This window comes from Eleutherodactylus coqui, chromosome 11, assembly GCF_035609145.1.
Source record: "Eleutherodactylus coqui strain aEleCoq1 chromosome 11, aEleCoq1.hap1, whole genome shotgun sequence".
Lineage (NCBI taxonomy): Eukaryota > Metazoa > Chordata > Amphibia > Anura > Eleutherodactylidae > Eleutherodactylus > Eleutherodactylus coqui.
In genome coordinates, this window is record NC_089847.1 from 66479111 (window position 1) to 66489306 (window position 10196).

Here is a 10196-nt window from a genome sequence, read left to right on the forward strand (position 1 = left end):
AAATTCTTGTTTCTGCAAGGAAAGTCCGCAAAGGATATTCATGGTGATATGTTGCAGACATTGGGGATCAATGCCCTTCATATTCTACAGTTAAGAACTGGGTTGCCAAATTGAAAACAGGCCACTTCAGCACCAATGATGAGGAACATCCTGGACGACCGAGAGAGGTTGTTGTTCCGGAGATCGTCGATGCTGTGCACAACCTCATACCGGAGAATTGGCGAATTTCAGCTAAAGGAATAGCAGACATCATGGGGATTTCTCGTGAACGTGTTTGTGTCATTATCTATGAACATTTGAACATGAAGAAGCTATCTTCAAAGTGGGTCCCCAAATGTTTGACAACAGAAGAGAAAAGCATGCGAGTGAAAACTTTCCGGTCCATTTGTCAGCGTTTCCGGACTGATAAGAACTGCCTGGATCGACTGGTCACTATGGATGAGACCTGGATTTATTTGTATGACCCTGAAACCAAGGAGCAGTCAAAAGAGTGGAATCACAGTTGTTTTCCTCGCCCAAAGAACGTCAGGGTGCAAAAACCAGCCACTAAGGTGATCGCGTCTGTGTTATGGGATAAGGAGGATGTGCTGCTAGTGGACTACCTTCAAAATCTTTCCACCATCAATGCAAGGTATTACATTGAACTTTTGGACCAATTGACGGCAGCCTGAAGGCCAAAAGGCGTGGCAAGCTGTCAAAAAAAATCTTGTTCCTGCAAGACAATGCCTCCACTCACACTGCACAAGCGACCACAGCAAAACTGGTGTAGCTAGGCTTCCAGCTGGTTGACCACCCGCCTTATTCACCAGATCTAGCTCCCTCTGACTATCATCTGTTTCCAAACCTGAAGAAACACCTGAAGGGTACCAAATTTCACACCATTTCAGAGGCCATGGCTGCTACGGATGATTGGTTTGAGGTACAACTGAAATCCTTCTTTTTGCAAGGCTTACAGAACTTGGAATACCAATGTAAGAAGTGTGTTGACATCAGTGGAGAGTATGTGGAATAAATGTAAAGTTTCATCTTCCTATCTCGTTTCTTTCTGGGTAAAGGCAAAGACCTATCAGCACCCCCTCGTATTTCCTCTGTCCATGTGCATAACTTTACATTTATCATTGTTAAATCTGATTTGTCATTTTTCTGCCCAAGCCCCTAACTTATCCAGATCCTTTTGCAATCTCCTTGCATCCTCTCTTGTGTTAATTTCTTTACATCATTTTGTGTCATCTGCAAATATTGATATTTTACTGAACAATCCCCCAAGGTCATTAATAAATATATTAAAAAGAATAGTGCCCAAAACAGACCCCTCTGGTACCCCACTAGTAATGGAGACCCCATTAGAGTATGTACCATTTATAACCACCCTCTGCTTTCTATCACTGAGCCAGTTACTTACCCACTAACACACATTCTCGCCCAGAACAAGCAATCTCATTTCATATACCAATCTTTAATGCAGCACAGTATAAAATGCTTTGGAAAAGTCCAGATACACAAGATCTAATAACTTTCCCCCGTCCAGTCTTGAACTTACTTCCTTGGAGAAGCTGATCAGGTTGGTTTGATAGGAGCAGTCTCTTATAAACGCATGCTGATACAGAGTTATACAGCTATTTTCCTTGAGGTACTCCAGGATATCATCTCTTAGAAACACTTCAAAAACTTTACCCATAATAGAATTAAGACCGGCCTGTAATTTCCAAGTTCGCTTTTTGACCCCTATTTAAATGTCAGCACCACATTGGCTACACACCAATTCAGTGGAACAGGCCCTGTCTCTATAGAGTCCTTAAAGATAAGAAACAAGGGTCTGTGTATTACAGTACTTAATTCTTTTAAACCCAGGAGTGTATGCTATTAGGGCCCCGCAATTTCTCTATTTTAATCTTTTTATGATAGCTCTGCACTTCTTGGGCTATACTGGTGATATTTAGTGGAGGGTTTACATTATCACTCGCATCTCATCTGACATTTCATTTTCCTCTTAATACACTGGAGAAAAAGATATTTAATAGCTTTGTTGTCTCCTCCACACCCTTTACAATTTCTCCTACTTTATTTATTAAAGGGCCAGCACTTTCAGTATTAATCTTTTTACTATTTATATAGTTGATAAACAGTTTAGGATTAGTTTTACTCTCTTTAGCAATAAGTCTCTCTGTCTCCATCTTTGCACTTTTTATCTGATTTTTATCTTATAGTTTAGAATTACTGTACTTTTATGTTCTAAGGAGTTAATCACATATGATTATTTCTGCGCTTGCGTGCATTTGCCTGGCATTTTAGATATTGAATTCCTTATCTTGCATATTCATATTTTGTTTATGTTTCTTTTGACCAATGGTAAAAAATGAATTATTATAGATTTGAATTATTGTAATTGAAGCATGTACCCTTATAAAAACTGTTACCTGTCAATCAATAAATCTTTGATCATGCTAAGTGTTGTTGTGGTGAGAGTTATTTTCCCAGCTTGGCTTATCCTCTAACTAAGAATTGGACGCCAAAAGCATATCATAGCAAATATTATTGTTTTGCACTAACATTTTGGAGCCCAACGTCGGGCTTGGCTTTGGATCTGCAGAACCTAGCGAAGAATTTAGTGACTTTCACTCCCCCAGGAAAGTGCAGACAGAGCGCACTCTACAGAAAGTAAGATTTCTTACAAAGTGTTTTTCCCTAAAGGCTGTGATTGAGCATTTGCACTGCAAAAGCAGGGCATATTATTGTCATGCCTTGACCCATACAAATAACCTGGCAGATTGATATGCTTTTGTGTAGAGTTTGCAATCTTTATGTGAATGCTTGAATGCTGTCTGGACAATTTAGGTGAGTGTTATAATGCTATGAACTTGCATAATTTTATTGCACTGAGATGAGATTGTTAATCAATTCTACAGTAGACAGTTGAATAATACATCTGAAGGGGAAAGTTTTGCTGTGTGATAACAATTATTGGATGGCTTAATAAGTACTGAAGCTATGTTATACGCTATGTGCTGATTTGGACTGCTTGGGTCTTGGTGACATTTCACTCTCCCCCCTCTTCAACCTTTGACTGACATTCCTGAGAAGACAGTTGACAGTGAATGTCTAATGCCTAATGCATAGTTACTATGTTGTAAAGTTACGGATAATTGTGATGGTTTAACACTAGATGAATGTAGCAAATATAAATGAATTTGAAATATTGAATCTGGCCATAGAAAGGGTTTCTTCAGACTCTCTTGTTGAGGTAGACATAGAATATTTAATTTGGCCTAATCTTTAAAGTGTTTAGTTTTTTTTGTGTTTTCCTCTGCTTTCCCAAGTATGTGCCTTTCTGTATTGACTATAGAATCTGAAATTTACGCAGGACAACAGAAGTACTTAGCCACTCTTTTTTAGTATATCACCCAGGATAATGTACCCTTTTGTTATGCTACTATAGAGTACTCTTTAATGCGTGTAATGAGCAGGTTTTACCAATTACGGAAAGCTCTACAGACTGTTAGGAGAGAAATAATTTCTATAATACAGATCAATGCCGTAAGTGGTGGAAATAAACCAATTGCAGGGGTTTCTTTAAAATTGCAACCAGGAGATTAAACTGTAAGTGCTTGCGTAGGTGTGTAGAGTGGTTTTCAAGCCAGAACCTGTATCGTATGAGAGAGAAGTCTTAGGTAAGCTATGGGTGGTATACTAAGTTAAAGTGTGAAAACGGGCAAAAAGACTGGCAAACAAATTGTGTGGAAGACAGGGAAAAAAAAGGGGCAGAGAAGGTGACAAGATGGATGTCCTGTCTGACTCCTGAATGTTGTGGTTCTACAGGGGCTTTCAAATTCTGCTCAGGTGTGTGGGATTGTGCTGGCTGGGTGTGTGTGTCTCGAATCAGCCAATCACTCCAGGTCAGTACACATAAAAGCAGTCTTCCCAGATGTAGGTGTGGCCAGCTTTCTCTGTTCTCAGTCTCTCTCTGTGTGGTGTGCGCAGGTTCTGTGTGGTGGCTGCAAGAAAGGTTTGTTTTTTGGGTTTTGTTTGGTTATGTTGCTGGTTAGTGTAGGGAATATACTACGTGGACCCCTTCAACTAATACTCTTAAAAAATACCTTTTATTACAATTGATTAAAAAAGAGGAAGAACAAACACACATATATTAAACTGAATCGATGCCACTTAATTCAAAAAATGGAGACCAAGTGCGCTGAATAGAGGTGGTATATTCAGCTATTACGTATCATTGGTCTACATAAATGACTAATTGATCTGAAATATGACACGATTGGTTACGCAAATGTCATCTTGATGATATAGCTTTGACAAGTGCGAAAACTGAGTATATTATGTCACCCAACACGTTTCCCCCACAACCGTGGGTTCTTCAGGGGTACAGATACATCAATTCCCAGAAATAAACTGGGTAGTGGCTTGGTTAAGATAAATAATTATTTATTTTGCCTCTCAGTATCCAGAGTAACCTTAGCAATGGAAGGACTTAGGATACACGGAATCATAGACACATCTGTTTTAGATAAACAGGTGCGACCAAGCTAGCAGCTTATGGTCACAAAGATATATATTCCGATTGAGGCTATTCCAAATTCCAATTTCCACATCAGCCAATGATTGGAAATGGTGTGGAGTTTGGAACAATTCTATTCTCCCAGATAGAGTTTAACTAGAACAGTATATTATTCCAGTTATGAATTAGCGCCGTTCAATAAGCTCCCTAACGTGCTACATCAATCAGAATATGATTGAAGAGCAAGAATATAAAGGTAGTTAGTTGCATGGACCTATGCTACCTATGAGGATGCTTAATAGTAAGATCTTCAGAATAGAGCCTATGATAACTGAAATAAAATAAATGAAGAAATGAAAAAAACCGGCAGCATGTCAGTCCTGGTGGTGGGCTGACAGCATACTGAGCCAGCAACTCACAGCAGTTTAAAAAGGGCTTACGTGGTTACACCTTTGATGGGAGTGTCACCCTCTGAGCCAATCATTGTGGCTCAGCGGAATACCTCATGTGGACAGTTGCCATGGAGACCAGGAAGCTACTTACCTAATGAATGAATGTTGTAGCCAGTGCAATCAAACATACAGGTGACTGTGCTTGTTTATACAATCCTGATACCCGCTAATAAAGAGAGGTGGCTGCATATACTTGCCGATTGCACAGAACCTACTATTTAGTGAATGAGGTTACTTTTTAAAACATTCACTCTAGAGTTATGGACGTGTGGACGCGGAATGACGTCGTCACGTCGTGGATGAGTCACATGACGTCGCGCGTCATCGGTAACGTCACATGACGCTTCAGGGGGCGGTGCAGAAGTGCAATGCTTGTAAGTTGGTAACCATGGTGTACTCAATACATAATAAAGGTGCCGTGGCACGTCACCAGTCCGGTCATGTGACACCGAAGAGGCGGAGTAGACATACCCGGACAAACAGGCAGTGTGTAAAAAGCCTGCACCATGAAAACGAACACAAACAGCCTCCATGGCCATGGTTCCATCAGTAAGTCCTCACAAGTGACGTCATATAGCATAAAGGATGTCATATGTCACTGAGACGTCAGTATGAATGAATTGAAATAATTCAGCAATCAATAAAGGAACTTACACTACATATATATGCCCCTATTTATTTCGTTATTATTCATTCGCAGCCAAGGGTTAATCCCATCGTATCATTTCACAGGTGAAACATAAAAATATATAGTTGTTTCTTTCAGAATAATAAGGTGCATACTCAATATTTATATAATCACCCTGGGATGAGTCATAAATCATCTATTCTGAATGGTTTAACCCCTTGAGTGGCGGGTTTCCTACCACCCTGTCGTGCCCACCAGGGCAGGTTTTTTAAAATGGTCTAATCATTGAATTTCAACTAATTTTGCAGTTGTGTCTCAAGAGCCATAACTTTTTCATTTTTCCATTAACATGGCTATATAAGGGCTTGTTTTTTGCGGGACAAGTTGTGATTTTTTAAAAAGGGGGGAGGAAAAAAAGAAATGGGGAAAAAAGAAAAAAAGGGGCCATGTCATTAAGGGGTTAAATATTGTATTAACTTCCTTCTCTGGGTCATTACGATGCATGGATACCACATGTGTGATTGTATTTTTGATTTTTTACAAAGTAAAGGGAGACAAGTGTTTTTATAATTTTTTTTATAATTTTTTTACTTTTTTTTTTTTTTTTTTTAATTTTTTTTTTTGTCCCTTTAGGGGACTTGCACAGGGACCCATTAGGACCCCTGATCACATTCCGGGGTCCGATGGTGACAGCTCTTTACATACTGCAGTGACAGCCCTTTACATGCTGCAGTCACATAGACTGCAGCATGTAAAGGGTTAACAAAGCAGAGATCGGAGGTTTTCTCTGATCTCTGCTGTAAGAGCTGGTACCTAGCTGTCCTCTGACAGCTAACAACCAGCTCTCCCTGCCACAGAGACCATCGGTTTGCTGCTGACAAGCCGATGGTCTCTATGGCAACCTGTAAACAAACCAGTGCAGGAGGTTGCCGGCATGTCGGCAATATCTTCTGCTGGTTTTTCAAAGCCCTTGCACTGCTCTGTGTGGGTCTGTGCAGGAAGAGCACACTGTCACAGCTTGTGGCATTGTGCTCTGCAGCTCCCATAGTGATACATAGCCCGGAAATCTTCCGGGCTATGTTGCTATGAGCAGTGGAGCTCCTCCCGGAAAATTTCCGGGCGTGCCACTCAAGGGGTTAATAGGAATAGATGTTAAGTGCTGGTGACATACCAGGTAAGTAAACACTATTAGACTCTCGCTGGCGCGCTATATAGGGATCAATTTTGATTTTGTGGGCGAAATAGGGATTCTCGCAATCTATTGCGCAACTCGTAGGGGAATAGATATATCAATAGCTGATCAATGATGGTAACTTAATCATGGAGTGTGACATTCCTCCGATATTTGATTACTCCATAAATATTTCACACTTTTATTAGCACTGACCGACATGCACATTTAGTTAGATGAAGCAATTAAAAGATAATTGCTCATTCAGTCCTGTAGGGGCAACCGACCGCATTCGGAAAATCCAGCTTGTCTCTTTTTGCAAGAGAAGTCTGTCTAAATCGCCACGTCGTCCGTCGTGGCGAATGCACTCGATGCCTTGGAAATGAATCTGATTTACATCACCCCTGTGTACGTCCCAGATGTGCGTAGCTACAGGTGTTTGTTCATTTCGCCTGATGTTACCAACATGATCAAGAATACGGCGGCGGAATTGCCGAGCCGTCTTGCCCACGTAATTTAGTGGGCAAGGGCCAGTGGCTAGGTATACCACGTTCTTAGTGTGGCAATTTATAAATTCTCTATTATGGAATTCAGTGGCTGTAGAGGCACTGCGAAAACTAGAGGTTTTTTTGATGAAAGGGCATGCTGCACATCCCGAACATGGGAATGTGCCTTTAAAATTATGCCTTCCTAGCCACATGCTCGTTGGTACATCAGGTTTTAAGTAGCTCTTGACAAGTCGATCCCTAAGATTTCGGCCTCTCCTAAACGTGATTAATGGCGACGAGGGTAGTAGGTCACCAACATCCTCGTCGTCTTTCAGAATGCCCCAATAATCCCTTAGGATGCAGAGCACCCAGTGTCGTACGTACCTATGACCCTAGTGGTACTGTCGTTCTCTTTTGTGCAGGATAGAAGTAACTCATTTCTAGCTTTTCCGGCTGCAAAATTATAGGCCTCGGAGACAACCGTCTCTGGATAACCTCTTTGCGTGAATCGTGAGGATAATTTTTGCCCTTCCTCCATAAATTTGTTTTCAGTGGAACAATTTCTGCGAATGCGAAGAAATTGACCTTTCGGAATTCCTTTGCGGAGTGGATATGGGTGGTAACTGTCCCAGCTTAAAAGAGAATTGGTAGCTGTTGCTTTGCGGAATGTGGTGGTCGACAAAGTACCATCTTGTTCTTTAGAAATTCTAAGGTCCAGGAAAGTGATCGTTTTTTCGTCGCATTCTGCTGTAAAACGCAGATTCAGACTGTTGAGGTTAAGTGTTTCGACGAAGGCAACAAAGTTGTTTTTCGTGCCTGACCAGAGAATGAAGATATCATCTATATATTTTGACCATAGGATGATATTTTCAGTGAATAGATGATTTTCTTCGGTGAAGACGTGTCTCTCCTCCCACCAGCCCAGGAGCAGATTGGCGTAAGATGGGGCGCATGGCGTCCCCATCGCGGTGCCCCTGAGCTGGTGGAAGAAGACCCCTTGGAACAGAAAGTAGTTGTCGGTTAAAATAAACCCTAGGAGGTCTTTAATGAACTGATTATGTTCATAGTAATGGTGGCCTTTTTGGTTCAGAAAATATTCAGTGGCTCTCAAACAGTCTGAATCTGCGTTTTACAGCAGAATGCGACGAAAAAACGATCACTTTCCTGGACCTTAGAATTTCTAAAGAACAAGATGGTACTTTGTCGACCACCACATTCCGCAGCTACCAATTCTCTTTTAAGCTGGGACAGTTACCACCCATATCCACTCCGCAAAGGAATTCCGAAAGGTCAATTTCTTTGCATTCGCAAACGAATTTATGGCGGAAGGGCAAAAATTATCCTCACGATTCACGCAAAGAGGTTATCCAGAGACGGTTGTCTCCGAGGCCTATAATTTTGCAGCCGGAAAAGCTAGAAATGAGTTACTTCTATCCCGCACAAAAGAGAACGACAGTACCACTAGGGTCATAGGTACGTACGACCTTGGGTCCTCTGCAGTCAAGGGCATCCTAAGGGATTATTGGGGCATTCTGAAAGACGACGAGGATGTTGGTGACCTACTACCCTCGTCGCCATTAATCACGTTTAGGAGAGGCCGAAATCTTAGGGATCGACTTGTCAAGAGCTACTTAAAACCTGATGTACCAACGAGCATGTGGCTAGGAAGGCATAATTTTAAAGGCACATTCCCATGTTCGGGATGTGCAGCATGCCCTTTCATCAAAAAAACCTCTAGTTTTCGCAGTGCCTCTACAGCCACTGAATTCCATAATAGAGAATTTATAAATTGCCACACTAAGAACGTGGTATACCTAGCCACTGGCCCTTGCCCACTAAATTACGTGGGCAAGACGGCTCGGCAATTCCGCCGCCGTATTCTTGATCATGTTGGTAACATCAGGCGAAATGAACAAACACCTGTAGCTACGCACATCTGGGACGTACACAGGGGTGATGTAAATCAGATTCATTTCCAAGGCATCAAGTGCATTCGCCACGACGGACGACGTGGCGATTTAGACAGACTACTCTTGCAAAAAGAGACAAGCTGGATTTTCCGAATGCGGTCGGTTGCCCCTACAGGACTGAATGAGCAATTATCTTTTAATTGCTTCATCTAACTAAATGTGCATGTCGGTCAGTGCTAATAAAAGTGTGAAATATTTATGGAGTAATCAAATATCGGAGGAATGTCACACTCCATGATTAAGTTACCATCATTGATCAGCTATTGATATATCTATTCCCCTACGAGTTGCGCAATAGATTGCGAGAATCCCTATTTCGCCCACAAAATCAAAATTGATCCCTATATAGCGCGCCAGCGAGAGTCTAATAGTGTTTACTTACCTGGTATGTCACCAGCACTTAACATCTATTCCTATTAAACCATTCAGAATAGATGATTTATGACTCATCCCAGGGTGATTATATAAATATTGAGTATGCACCTTATTATTCTGAAAGAAACAACTATATATTTTTATGTTTCACCTGTGAAATGATACGATGGGATTAACCCTCGGCTGCGAATGAATAATAACGAAATAAATAGGGGCATATATATGTAGTGTAAGTTCCTTTATTGATTGCTGAATTATTTCAATTCATTCATACTGACGTCTCAGTGACATATGACATCCTTTATGCTATATGACGTCACTTGTGAGGACTTACTGATGGAACCATGGCCATGGAGGCTGTTTGTGTTCGTTTTCATGGTGCAGGCTTTTTACACACTGCCTGTTTGTCCGGGTATGTCTACTCCGCCTCTTCGGTGTCACATGACCGGACTGGTGACGTGCCACGGCACCTTTATTATGTATTGAGTACACCATGGTTACCAACTTACAAGCATTGCACTTCTGCACCGCCCCCTGAAGCGTCATCTGACGTTACCGATGACGCTCGACGTCATGTGACTCATCCACGACGTGACGACGTCATT